Genomic DNA, 15592 nt, shown 5'->3' with positions numbered 1-15592 from the left:
AAAATAAATCTACGTTTTGTAACAAAAAAAAATTTATTTTCATTATCATAGTCAGAACCATAACTATCATCGATAACGGTGAACTCATCTGTTAAGGTGTCATTATTAATTCCACCTGAATTTTTAGTTTGAGTAGCTAATGAATTGTTGCTTACAACATACCCATGCACACAAAATTCCTCGCGCTGTGTGAGCCTCAAATGTGACTGACATCAACGAAAGTAATATAGAACCTATATACTAATGTTGTATAAACTTTATTTACTAAAGTTTGCGATATAAAATAGTGAGAAACTTGCGCTGAATTTATGTAACCGCAATGTTGAAACCGAAATCGGAAGTTACTATTGTCATAAAAAATATTGAAAATGAAAGCAGACATAAATTAAAACAAAAGCGAGAATAGGTTGACGTCACCAAATGTTCGCTTTGATATGCGCACATCCACCTACGTGAACTCTTGGCGCGAAATAAAATGAGAAAAAATGGCGACCAAGTAGTTAACCAAACAAACACGTGCAAATGTCAAAAATTAGAAAATTCTACAAAGGACACAAATACATAGTAATATGGTTTGAACGAATCAATTAATGATAGAAAAATATAGAATGTTTGAATTGTTACTATGAACATGTCTATACTTGTCCAGACGATATATCACCGCCGTGTTTACAGAAACACGAGTGACAAATGTCTACAAGACGACAAAGACAAATATCACTAACCTAACATGTAATATAGCTGAATATCTCCTACGGAATTAAACAACACACTGCTATCAAAGAAATGATTACACAAAATAAAAAAAAATAAACACTTAAAGAAAGTGGCCAAAAATATATGCTCACAAATGCCAAATATACCAGTCCCGAATGTTGGATTCTCGTGCTTCGGCGTTATAGATAAATATCGCCCGGACACGACAAAGTAACCAATAAATATTCAAACACTGACCATGTACTATTCAACATGAAAGCGGTAAAATGGATTTACCGGCGACGCCAATTGTCGTGTAACCGAGTTTATGAAAAACAAGGTACGCAAATGATATGGCTGGGGTCCTACCTGATATAGGCGACAGCTATATGAATCTGCATTAGACCAGGATCAGAGGTCATTTCAGAGGGGCCAAAAGAGGGGGCATAGGACAATAATACATTTTAAAACCGTATTTCACTACAGTACTAAGTATGATTTAGCTAAATCTTACAGGCACTAAAAAGACGTCATTTTTTCATTATGACATCACTAATGTGCGCTTAACATGGCATGCTCGTTCAACTGCGTTACAATATGATGTTTTATGAGTATTTTTCGTTGAAATTAGACACTTTCTAATGCGACAACAACTTTTAAAGTTCACATGCAGGCTCATATTTTATTTATATTTATTTATACAGTTGAAATGGTGTTGGTTGTCACATGTGAACGATATGAATTTCTTCAAAAATGAATACAGAAAATGATATTTTACCGACGTCTATGCATCCACGGGTCAAAGTCTAGTTGTATTTAATTTCTATATCAAATACATCGTTTGAAATTCCTCTGTTCTTTTATCTCTGATTACAGCATAACATCTCGTTTATAATAGTTTTGAAATATTTGTATGCGTATAGTAAAATTCTAAATATATAAAATTGCGCTACGAGTACTGTATGAAATAATGACAACTCGTGATACTCTGAGGAATTTTTTCTATTTTCATTTGCAATATCAAACTCCGGGTTAGATTATTCTCTTGTGGTATATATCTACCTCTACATGTCCCCTATTCAGCCGAATTATATCAATGATTGTATTTAGTACAATATAACCATTTTTATTATTTTGATTTAGACCGTGGATATTAATTGTCAAAACGTTTATTAAAAATTGTGTTGCAAGAAGAACGCAGCTGTGTATACCTGTGCCATTTTATTACCATAACGTATTGAATTGAAAAAGATTTTTTTACATCCATTTATCTATTCATAGATTAAAAGTTTAGACTGTTCGTAGAGCTACCTCATCTATTTGTTTATTTGCTTCAACAAACAGCACTGCACATATCTGTACACTTCCGTGCCTACACCGAGCATCATTTTTAGAGGAATCGTAGAATCAGTGGATCGGTAAATAAAGTTCCTTCTGTGATCTTGTCTTAAAGTTTTTGATCTAATTTTTATAAGACACTTTAAACATTTAGATTGAGTTTTCTCCGTGATTTTTATCGGACACTTAAAACATTTTGTTTATACTTAATTTGTTTGAAGATAGAGAGAGAGAGAGAGAGAGAGAGAGAGAGAGAGAGAGAGAGAGAGAGAGAGAGAGAGAAGAGAGAGAGAGAGAGAGAGAGAGAGAGAGAGAGAGAGAGAGAGAGAAAGATTTCATTTTCTATTCACTTATATGTTATCGTTTGAAGAAATGCACTTTGTGATAAAATCCAACAAAGCAGTTTCAGTCAGAGTCCACGTACTACACCTGTCAATCAAATCAGCTCACGAGCTGCACCACGTGCTCTTTCCGTGATTAAGTTTTTCAAGTCCGAAGAAAAAAGAAATACTAGTATGATTCTTACACACTCTGTGTGTGAAAGTTGATTTGTTTATATACTAGATTGTTTAAGCAGAAGATAACACGTGTAAACCCTCTCTCTCTCTCTCTCTCTCTCTCTCTCTCTCTCTCTCTCTCTCTCTCTCTCTCTCTCTCTCTCTCTCTCTCTCTCTCTCTGTATATTTGTGTGCAAATAATATTGTGAAGCATGAACAGATCCAGTTTGTTTTTAACAACTTTCAAGTCCAGTCCAATCATTCCCATTTCCATTTCTTTTTCATTCAATGATATTTTTAATTGATATTGCTTATCGAACTTGCTGAGAGTCGAAGACTCCTCCTCCCCTTTTTTCTTTCCTTCTTTCAGTTCATTACTCATGCATTTAGAATAAAGAATTTTATCAGAAAAGTGATGAAAGCTTAAGATTTTTAGCTCACCTGAGCTGAAAGCTCAAGTGAGCTATTCTGATTACATTTTGTCCGTCGTCCGTCTGTCCGTCCGTCTGTCCGTCTGTCCGTCTGTAAACTTTTTACATTTTGAACTTCTTCTCTAAAACCGCTTATCCAATTTCAACCAAATTTGGCACAAAGCATCCTTATGGGAGGGCAAATATAAATTGCAGAAATAAAAGTCCGATCTGCATTCAAAGCGGAGAAAACCTTGAAACTGTAGAAAAAGGGGGTGCATTTTTAAAAATCTTCTTCTCAGGAACTACCGATGCAAATTCAACGCAGTTTAGCCTAAATTATCCTTATGGGAAGGAAAATATAAATTGCAAAAATTAAGGTTTAATTCTGTTTCAAATTTGAGTTATTACGAAAAGTATAATAAAGGAAAGGCGTGTTTCAATCAGTTTAATAGCTTCGGGTTCGGCATCCGGTAAAATGATTCCATACTTCTAAAACGAGGTTCTTTGTTTCAAGCAGCCATGACATTATACGAAAAAGGGTCGATCGGATTATGATGAAATTGCTTGTTGTGCAACAGTTCGCGTATGAAGGGAAATTTTGAAACATGCAAAATATATTGGTGCTGATTTTGTGAAGTAAATTGAGGCTAAATATTTCAATGCGTTGACAGTTTTCACACATGACGTTGGTGTTAGCTTGTTCTGATTTTCGTTTCGGTTTCATTATTTATGCTTTGTAACCTGGAAACTATCGTCTGTATTTCGTGATTTTTACGTATCAAATCAAACAGAGACTTCGGTAAATCAAACAGTTAACTGTTTTCCTGCGCAAATTAAGCAAAATCTGATGTAGGGGTACTGAAATACAATTCATTCTATCGGTAATTCGGCATTATCTTTTGCGTAATGGAAGATTAATGCAATAGGTTTTGTTGAGATGCTCGGCATTTTCTCGAGTTTATTCAGTTTAAATAGAGTTTGATATCGCTGACGGAAATATGTAGGTATATACATGTATCATATATATGATTCATTTCGAAAAAATAAATTGTGTTCTTTATTTGTTATACATGTAGTGCATGTTTCTTGTGTTTAATTGTTTACAATTTCTATTTACTAACCATATTTGAGTGTTAAACTTCGAATTATAAGCAAGATACATAGATTTGCTCACAATTCTATGTTTGTACACAGATCTTAAAAACTAAAGATTAAAAAAGTAAAAAAAATGTCAATATTTATTAAGAAAATTTTCAAAGTCTGTTCTTCCAGAAACCAACTTTAACAACTTATTATATTGTAAACTTAACACCTTTTTAGCTCACCTGAGGGTGGGCCACAATGGAGGGTCGAAGTTTTACATAGGAATATATAGAGTAAATCTTTAAAAATCTGCTTCTCAGAAACTAATCAGCCAGGGAAGCTGACACTTGTGTGGATGCATTCTCAGGTAGTGTAAATTTAAAGTTGTGAAAATCATGACCCCCGGGGGTAGGGTGGGGCCACAATGGGGGATCGAAGTTTAACATAGGAATATATAGAGTAAATCTTTAAAAAAACTTCTTCTCAGAAACTAATCAGCCGGCAATGCTGAAACTTGTTCGGAAGCATCCTCAGGCAGTGTAGATTCAAAGTTGTTAAAATAATAACCCCTTGGGGTAGAATGGGGCCACAATGGGGGGGGGGGGTCGAAGTTTTACATAGGAATATATAGAGTAAATCTTTAAAAATCTGCTTCTCAGAAACTAATCGGCAAGGAAAGCTGAAACTTGTGTGGAAGCATTCTCAGGTAGTGTAGATTCAAAGTTGTGAAATCATGACCCCCGGGGGTAGGGTGGGGCCACAATGGGGGATCGAAGTTTAACATAGGAATATATAGAGTAAATCTTTAAAAATCTGCTTCTCAGAAACTAATCAGCCAGGGAAGCTGACACTTGTGTGGATGCATTCTCAGGTAGTGTAAATTTAAAGTTGTGAAAATCATGACCCCCGGGGGTAGGGTGGGGCCACAATGGGGGATCGAAGTTTAACATAGGAATATATAGAGTAAATCTTTAAAAAACTTCTTCTCAGAAACTAATCAGCCGGCAATGCTGAAACTTGTTCGGAAGCATCCTCAGGCAGTGTAGATTCAAAGTTGTTAAAATAATAACCCCTTGGGGTAGAATGGGGCCACAATGGGGGGGGGGGGGGTCGAAGTTTTACATAGGAATATATAGAGTAAATCTTTAAAAATCTGCTTCTCAGAAACTAATCGGCGAGGAAAACTGAAACTTGTGTGGAAGCATTCTCAGGTAGTGTAGATTCAAAGTTGTGAAAATCATGACCCCCGGGGGTAGAGTGGGGCCACAATGGGGGATCGAAGTTTAACATAGGAATATATAGAGTAAATCTTTAAAAAACTTCTTCTCAGAAACTAATCAGCCGGCAATGCTGAAACTTGTTCGGAAGCATCCTCAGGCAGTGTAGATTCAAAGTTGTTAAAATAATAACCCCTTGGGGTAGAATGGGGCCACAATGGGGGGGGGGGTCGAAGTTTTACATAGGAATATATAGAGTAAATCTTTAAAAATCTGCTTCTCAGAAACTAATCGGCAAGGAAAGCTGAAACTTGTGTGGAAGCATCCTCAGGTACAGTGTAGTGTAGATTCAAATTTGTGAAAATCATGACCCCTGGAGGTAGGGTGGGGCCACAATGGAGGGTCGAAGTTTTACATAGGAATACACAGAGTTAATCTTAAAAAATCTTCTTCTCAGAAACTAATCAGCCAGGAAAGCTGACACTTGTGTGAAAGCATCCTCAGGTAGTGTAGATTCAAAGTTGTTAAAATCATGATCCCCAGGGGTAGGGTGGGGCCACAATGGGGGGTCAAAGTTTAACAAAGGAATATATAGTGTAAATCTTTAAAAAATCTTCTCAGAAACTAATCAGCCAGATGATTCTTCATAATTGTTAAGACTTTGGCTCCAGGACAATTCTTTGGCCTCCCGAGAAGGTTCAGAGTTTGATGTACGTTTATATCCCTTATATAAATTATATTGTTAAGGATCTTTTTGAGAACTGCAATACTCAATATATGATATGACTATAAAATCATCCTGTTAGAAAAGGGACTAATGATTATAAACATAAGAATATTCAAAGGAAAAAAGGGTTTTTAATTATACAGGATCTACATGTATTATTGTACATTGTCCAGATAGTTTGTATTATGACTCCATTAAGCTGATTTTATCATACCTATTGTTCCTCAGGTGAGCGATGTGGCCCATGGGCCTCTTGTTTTTTTTTTTTTTACATCCATTTATCTATTCATAAATTAAAATGTTCGACTGTTTGCAGAGCTACCTCTTCTATTTGTTTATTTGCTTCAACAAACAGCGCTACATATATCTGTACACTTCCGTGCCTACACCGAGCATCATTTTCAGAGGAATCGTAGAATCAGTGGATCGGTACATAAAGATCCTTCCGTGATCTTTTCTTAAAGTTTTTGACTAAATAATTATAAGACACTTTAAACGTTTAGATAAAGTTCCTTTCATGATCTTGTCCTTAGGCTTTTGATTTCATCTTTATCAGACACTTTAAACATTTGGATAGAGTTTTTTCCATGATCTTTATCGGACACTTTTAACATTTTGTTTATACTTAAATTGTTTGCCGATACTGAGAGAGAGAGAGAGAGAGAGAGAGAGAGAGAGAGAGAGAGAGAGACAGAGAGAGAGAGAGAGATTTCATTTACTATTCACTTATATGTTATCGTTTAAAGAATACACTTTGTGATAAAATTCAACAAAGCAGTTTCAGTCAGAGGCCACGTACTACACCTGTCAATCAAATCAGCTCGCGAGCTGCACCACGTGCTCTTTCCGTGATCAAGTTTTTCAAGTCCGAAGTAAATAGAAATGCTAGTATGATTCTTACACATTATGTGTGTGAAAGTTGATTTGTTTATATACTTGATTGTTTAAAGCTGACATGAATTCATAAATACGCACTATTTCCCTTTTATCTCCGACTACCGCCATATTAGTGTAGATTTCTATTGTTCTGCTCATCGCTACACACCCCCTATATAAGGCCGAGAGCACTATTCATGCTTCACCGCATTCAGTTATTTCATACACCCGAACACGTTACCTTGGACGAAAAGCCGTGTAGAAATGCGTTTTGAAGAAAGATAAAATGACTGCACTGGCAAGATATATCCAATAAACGACGAAAAAATACTTATAAAATTCCTCCATAATTGTGGACCGTTTACCTGTGTATGTTATAACAGCACACATGCGCAAACCACACACTGTGGCAGATCGAGCAATATCAATGATCGCATGGATTTTAGAAACGGAGCGTTTTTTGTAGAAACAGTTGGAAACGATGTTACGTTGTTACTTTCTTGGATTTACAATCATTTATCTACAGTATTGGATGTAGTGCCGCCGGGGTTTTCAAAAAGACGCAGACGTTATTCACTCTGTATGAACGACACACGTGTTCGATGTGAATGCGAAGTGATGCAGCACTGTCTGTGCAAAATAGTAAAGTTATCTGGAAATCCTTTCAAAGAATAAATATATTTTGTATTTCATTGATTGTTGTTTTCTTTATTTTTTACTACAAACATTTTACTACAATGTGTAGTTCATGCAATTAGAAGTCCGTGCATACTGAATGCCTCGATCAGAAAGCAACCGACCGTAACTTTCTCGACCGGTATATATACCCCAGTGGCAGTAGAGGAGCGATCGAAACTAATATGGCGACCAAATGCTTTTATGAATTCATGTCAGCTTTAAGCAAAAAATTACAAGTGTAAACCTTATCTCTCTCTCTCTCTCTCTCTCTCTCTCTCTCTCTCTCTCTCTCTCTCTCTCTCTCTCTCTCTCTCTCTCTCTCACAGTGTAGATTTGTGTGCAAACAATATTGTGAAACATGAACAGATCCAGTTTGTTATTAAAATCTCTCAAGTCCAGTCCAATCATTCCCATTTCCATTTCTTTTTCATTCAATGATGTTTTAATTTAGATTGCTTATCGAGGACCCCCCTTCCCTTTGTCCTTACCTTCTTCGAGTTCATTACTCATGTATTTAGAATTAAGAATTTTTATCAGAAAGATGATGAAAGCTTAAGAGGTTTTTTTTTCCTTCCTGTATTTTAGTAAATAACCAATGGAAGCCGTTAAGTTCTTGTATGTAATTGACTCACTTCACCTTGGAATAGTTTCTTAAATCAACAGAAAATTACTTGATTAAAAAAGATGCAATGTAGCATTATACATCAGAAGTGTATGAAATCACTTACAATTTCCAAAGTTCAATGAAATTGAAATGAAACGCATGGAAATTTAAACTTGTTATCTGCGGTTCACAAGCCCGAAATTCATGCACAGATACCGTTATGTTTTTTACAACACAGGTAGACTTACTTCTTGCGTAAAAATGCATGTTGTTGCGTTTAAATTGTCGATGTCTTGGTTAAAATGCAACAGTTTTCAGCATAAATTTCATTATATAAATGTTTAAGTTACATATACAAATCATTCAAGGCTTTTTAAAATGTGTTGTGCTGTGCACATTTGAAACACGGCATATTTCAGCCACTAACGTCCCTTGTTCTTTGTTAAAGTGGAACAAATACGAGTTTCTTTTGTATATTTCAATTATAAAAAGAAGAAAAAAACCAACAAAAATCTATTCTTTTTTAATTTACTTTCATAAAAAAGACAGTTGCATGTTTACACCTAATATAAATAGTTAAAACGATTATGATGTGAGAAGACGAAATTGATTTAACAAGACCTTTATAGCCTTTAGTCCCCCTCTCCCGACATAATGAACTATTTCTCAGGATTCTGCGCTGCAACATAAACACATAGGTAAACATGACGTTGATTATGGAAACAACCCCCCCCCCCCCAAAAAAAAAAATTAAAAAAATTGTCGCTTCAGTGATCAGTGCATATGACTGGATAGCAAACAATTTGCAAAATTCATCGTTATGCTATTTTTATTGATGATACTTGCCGCTCATGACTAAACAAACTGAAATACACAGACATGCATGTGTGTTTGTGTTTATTCCGTAACATTTAGTGCATGCACACCTTATCAATTGCTTTAGCTTTTATACATGTAAGCCAATGATGCATTAAGTAGTCGTAAAATATGATGGCTATATCATAAATCAAGTCAACATAACAAACTATATATTGCCCACTAAAATCAAGTTAATTAAGTTGAAAGACATGAAATCTTATCACTCAAATTAACGAATGCATATGAACACGGCTATTTAACCAATAAGTATGAAACGATCAGAGGCTTTAAGCATGTTTAATATGTTGCAATTGTATACCAAATATGCAAACAAATCAAAGTCAAAACCAAATTTAAAAAGTTCACACTTTTATAGTTTACACTGACAAAAAAATACAAATTTCTTCACTAAGATGTACTTAAAAAATATAACCGAAATGAAATACAAAAAGATCCTATTCCGCCCATACATTGTATTTAAAAAAAAAAGGGTTTGATGCTTATGTTCCATCTATTGGATGATGATATGTTTTCCTTCAAAATATTATTATAATTATGCCATTGCTTGACTTGTATGTTGTCAGTTTTCGAAAATAGACAAGGAACACAGCTACAAGAGTTTGGCAACTTTCTAAAAGGTTCTCACCTAGGTAATAATTCTCGATTAAAATACGAAATCTCAAATTCGTTTTGTAATTTCATAGTAAGGTACTGTTCTGTTTATTGCATATCATGTGTGACTGTTCGACTATCAAAATCGTGTCAGTATTTAACAAAAACGTGGTGATCACTTCTGATAAGAATTTTTGATTATATGTACTTGTATTGTTTCTATCTCTGAAATTTGAAAACCAAGCGAGAATCTTCAACACATATCGAAGGAATAGAGGAATAGATATATAATATTCGTATCGTTAATGTGTTGTTTTTTTTTGTTTTTTTTTCAGGTTGACATGCAATGAATTTTTGGTTAAAAGAATGTTGATGTCGTTAAATATGTTAAGTTTGCAAACATATTAAAATGTAGAATTAATATGGCAAAATTATAATAAGTTCATTGGCCTTTCGCTGTAGGAGCATTTTTACACATATTAAACAGGTTGGTAATCCCGATGTAGGATTTTTCTCAAACCTACTTTTCTTTATTTTAGAGATAAATGAAAATAATTTACTCGTATACGTATACAATTAGTATAATTATTTATTATTATGAGTGTGGTATAGTAAAATTCCACAGAGCGGCAAGATTCATCGTCTAGGACGAGGCTTTGCCGAGTTTTAGACCGTGAATCTTGGCCTTAATGTGAAATTTCATTTTCCCACACGAGTATATGATGAATGACTATTTTCTCGCATTTTTTTTTACATTAAAAATTATGTCTGACAACTCTCTGTTATGACATTCAAAAGACTTCTTTAGGTTTATTCCTCCGGGTGCATCAAACAGTGCAAGTCAAAATGAGACCATACGACAGTTTTTTTTTTCCTTTCAATAAATGAAAAATATGATGAAGTGTAATTTATTACGCAAAGCAATGACTTAATGGATAATCTAAATCAATAATTTTGTATTTCCCTACAGCAGACAACGATTGTTTAAGTTCTAAAGCGACGTAGTAATACACAGTATAAACCAAACAAAAAAAAACCAGATAAATTTCGCACTACTGTCTCACACTGGACAAACCGATCTCACATGGGTGATAATGCGGGAAAAAATCACCCCATTCATTTCAGTTTGTATATCATATCTCTTTCTCTCTCTCTCTCTCTCTCTCTCTCTCTCTCTCTCTCTCTCTCTCTCTCTCTCTCTCTCTGAAGCATTTTTCTCGAGTTTCATATGATGTACGGTTGGTAAAAATTAATTTAATCTGACCTTGTTTATTTCCTACGAGGACATTGTTTGATAGATAAACTATTTGTAGCATCGATTATTTCTTTACTTAACCGAGTTTAAATGATAGACATACCCTCTTTAAAGCTGACATGAATTCATAAAAGCATTTGGTCGCCATATTAGTTTCGATCGCTCCTCTACTGACAATGTGGTATACATACCGGTCGAGAAAGTTACGGTGGGTTGCTTTCCGATCGAGGCATTCAGGTGGCACGGACTTCAAAATGCATGAAATACACATAGTAGTAAAATGTGTGTGATCAAGAATAAAGGAAACAGCAATCAATAAAATACAAAATATGTTTATTCTTTTTAAGAATGTTCAAGGTATCTGTATTATTTTGCACAGATTGTGCCGTCTTACTTCACATGTACATCGAACACGTGTAACGCTCATACGGAGTGCGTAACGTCTGCATCTTTTTGAAAACCCGGCGGCACTACATCCAACACAGTAGCAAAATGATAGTAAATCCAAGAAAGTAACATGTTTTCAACGGTTTCTACAAAAACGCTCCGTTTCTAAAATCCATGAGATCATTGACATTGCTCGATCTTCCACAGTGTGTGGTTGCGCATGTGCAATGTTATAACATACACAAGAAAATGGTCTACAGTAATATCGAGGTTTTTTAAGTATTTGGCCTGGATTTCAGTCAGTCTTGTTTCTTCGTTCATTGCATGGATATTCCAGTGCAGAGGTTGTCATATTTTTTTTTGGTTCAAAACGGGTCTTTGCGTTACTAAAGGTAACGAGTTCGGGTGTATGAAATACCTGAATGCGATGAAGCATGAATAGTGTTCTCGGCCTTATATAGGGGGTGTGTAGCGATGAGCAGAACAATAGAAATCGACAACTAATATGGCGGTAGTCGAGGATAAAAGGGAAATAATGCGTATTTAAGAATTCATGTCAGCTTTAAATATGAACTTAAAACATTCGCTCTTCACCGCTGCGACTCGAGTATGATCCCGTGATCGACAGTGGTTGTATGTGATAGGGTATGGTGGTCGCCCGCTTGGACACGTGGGTTCTCTCCTGGTACTCCGGCTTCTTCCTACAATGACCCCTTTGCGCGTACATCCGTGACAACGAAGGATATTAATATAACTTGTAGAGCTTGTTTATCAATCGGTGTGAAATAAATAGTGATCAGTTTTTTTTTAAATGAGTGGGATATACGTGTATCAGCATATACAAAATTCCATATTACTCAGAAAAACAAAATGCTTTCTAAATAGTTCATTCAATTCCATGGTATAGAAAAGCTCTATGTATTTTAGGAGAAACGTTTTAAATTTCAAATGTATATCTGGGAAAAAAATATGAAGTAAATATCAATTTATTATTATACTCTTGATATAAACACTAATTCCAGTCGTCAAATATTGTAAAATGCATGCTTATTTTAAATTTCCGGTATAACACTAAATATAGATTATGTTTTAAACGTTTGTTTTCAATATTCTGTTTTGCTTCACTTTGTGCCGATGTTTTCAATAATGATTTTGCAGTGTGTTTTTATGGGATTTTTTGCAATCTCAAATGCATATGGTGAGTTCTGTTCATGCTGTTAAACTTTTTAGGGTGTCTCTTCTTTTGATATTGATACGGTTTAATTTATTTAATTGTTCTTTTATTTTGATAACCAATATGCAAACAATCAAATTGAACAAAAATACTGAAATGTTGTGACAATGTTTTTGATCTAACAAAGGCACACGACTTCTGTGTATTTATAATTTATATTAAATAACATTTCATGCATATTTAAAGAATAAATAACGAGTTTTATTGAATTATGCCGGTAAAAAATCCAGTGTACAAAGAAAATTGTTTTGAAATTCTAAAGCCCATATCCTAGCTGATGTTGTTAAGTTTTAAACAACAAACGAAACAAAAGAAATTATCATACAATATTCACAATAACAGGAACTTTTTAAAGATTTTTACTAGAAACTCAGAATTTTTGCCGATCGATTCTTTTATAGACTTAAATGGAGACCACTGCCTTATGTTTCTTAAGGTCACGAAGGTGTGTTGCAACGAAAAATGACGCACTTTGAAAAAATAAATGTGTTCAATAGGCGCTAATTTTGAGACCAAGCAACGCACTTTGAAAACAAAAACGAAACTCGTTGATATTTTCGATATTAACGTAATTTGAAAAAAAAAAATAGTGTTTGATCTAGAAAATTGATACTTTTGTATGCAATAACTGATTCTATTAAGATTGTTTAGTTCAATGGGATATATCTAAAAAAAGAGCCCATCAACTTATCAAGAAATAATACATGTTATTCGTATCAGTTCATATATTTTACTATTGATAATTTAATCGTTGTGTGTATTGACAGTTAACGTTGCCCTCAACAAACCATCATACCAACAGTACCCATTAATACCAGGAAAGTACAAATATGATGCAAGTAATGGTGTGGACGGACGTAAATTTGACCTGAGGTGGGACGGTGGTCAATGTTCAGTATCAAACGACGAGCCAACCGCCACATGGTGGGTGAACCTGACAAGGATCCAAAGCATCCATCACATCACAATTTATTTCATAACGAACAACAATGGTAATTTCGAAGTCATTTGTATTATAAAGTCAAATCCATACATGAAATAATTGCAAATAATGCTTAACATAAATGTAGTTTAAAAATATAAAAGTCATGTAATTTTTTGCTTGTTTTATTAAGCATTAGGTCTGCTGTGCATTTGCAACAACGCTTAATGATAATAAGTTATATCACTATGCATCGATTTTTCATTAGCGGTTGGTGATTTCATCTATTAATAAAGAAAAATATAGCAATAGGCGTTGCAACTGCAACTTTAATGAAATATTTTTATCATTAAGCTGCGTTCTATCATTAGAAATGGATACATTCTCAAATCATGTTTATTTTTTGAAGGATAATTTGTTGTTTGGAAACTTTATTATGTTAATTTACTAAGTTTGTTTAAGAGAATTGAATGTATTAGGGGGAGGGGGGGGGGGCTTGGTGGCTAACATCTATAACCAAAACACTCTATAGACCCGTATATGCAACAACAAAAAACTTGATTTAATCCCGACAATATATTTATGACGACATGCAATGATAGATATTTTAAACAGCATCGTTTTAATTTTCTTTTGATTTTTGTCCTAAAACTGTTTCTTAGACAGTAATCTCACGATATGTATAGTTGCTGGGCATTTTTATATTATTTTGATTGTAATAAAACTAGATCAATACTTATAATTAGAAATGAAAAAAAAATTAAATCGCCAAAACAGACAACGAAGCATGACCTCATTAGTTATCAAACAATGCAACAGTATACTTACATGTATTGATATAAATCAGATGATTTTTTACTTTAAGGTCTATGCTTTTTTTAAAAATTTTATTCGATGGGTATTGCATAAGACATATTTAATCTTGATAGTTATTATCAATGCATTTTTTTAAAATCCCGTAATCTATATTTTCAATAGTTTTTTTAACATTTTATACAGGTTATAAGTATTGGGAAGAAGTCCTCGCTGGTCGTTTTCTTGGATTCTCTGTTTATGTCTCCAAAACAACAGATATATCACAGGGAACGTTGTGTTTTAAGGACAATAACTTCTTTAGAAATACAATACCCTCTGTTTTCACAACAAACTGTTTTGTTCATGGACAATATGTCATCTACTTCAACGAAAGACTACCGGGAGTTGTCTACCCTACCGGTTATGATCGTAATGGAAGGAGCGACCTGTGTGAAGTGGAGGTCTTTGGTGAGCGTTCTTTATAATTATATCAACCTTCAATATAATTAAATCCTTTGACAATTCATTTTGTGCCATTTTTGTTTTTAATAGCTAACATATTCACAGTCATAATAACTCATATTGACTGAATATAACTCAAACATTGCATATCATTTAGTCACATTTAATACCCAATAATTTCATTTTACTTGACATAATCAAATATATATTCATGCTTTGTTTTTGGTTCTGTTTTTTTTTTGTTCTTTTTTAAATTCATTGTTTTTCTAACTTCCTTTTTGCAGAAAAGTATTTAGTTATGATTAGAAACTACATTGTTAATGCAATTTTTAACCCAGGCATAGAAAAAAAAACTTTCCGCATATCCGTCAATAGAAATATATTTAGATATCACGATCAGAAATGTGTCCGTCAGTTACTATTCCGAAATAATTTGTGTAAAACGTAAGTTCAAATAAACAAGCATTTTGAGAGTATTGCTTAAGCAATACACGTCCCCTACTGGTTTGTAGAAATTTGTGAAAGCAATGCAGTGTAATGCAGAATATCATTTCTTACCGTCTTCTGTACCCCGGATCAACACACCAACCCAAAACGTACCCGATTGTATTTATACAAAAAACTCTGTCGATAAAATTTACAACACAATGCTTGACACTATTTTACAGAACTTATTTGTTTGTTAGTAACAATAAAAGGAATGGTCCAAGTAAAGCACAATATTATTTCTGACTACATACTTTCCTCGTTTATTCAATACACACCGAACCCGACCATTAAAAGTTGGAATATAAGAAATTAATATTCTCGAAAATATGACAACCAGACGCCACAAAAGTGTGAACTTGATCTGTAGTTTGACATTTTGAAGCTTGTCAGCAAATTTCATATTATTCCTCAAACGCATAAAGAAAAAAAGTATGGAAAACTGAAGTGGG

At 34.1% G+C, this 15592-nt stretch overlaps 1 protein-coding gene across 1 annotated transcript in view; it reads right to left on the bottom strand.

The window, feature by feature from the left end:
* The window catches only part of LOC128174352 (multiple epidermal growth factor-like domains protein 10), a 214972-nt gene that overhangs the window by 162157 nt on the left and 37223 nt on the right, over positions 1-15592 (bottom strand). The window lies entirely within an intron of this gene.

This window comes from Crassostrea angulata, chromosome 2, assembly GCF_025612915.1.
Source record: "Crassostrea angulata isolate pt1a10 chromosome 2, ASM2561291v2, whole genome shotgun sequence".
NCBI lineage: Eukaryota > Metazoa > Mollusca > Bivalvia > Ostreida > Ostreidae > Magallana > Magallana angulata.
The sequence above is the reverse complement of the archived record's forward strand: the minus strand, read 5'-3'. Positions and strand labels throughout refer to the sequence as shown.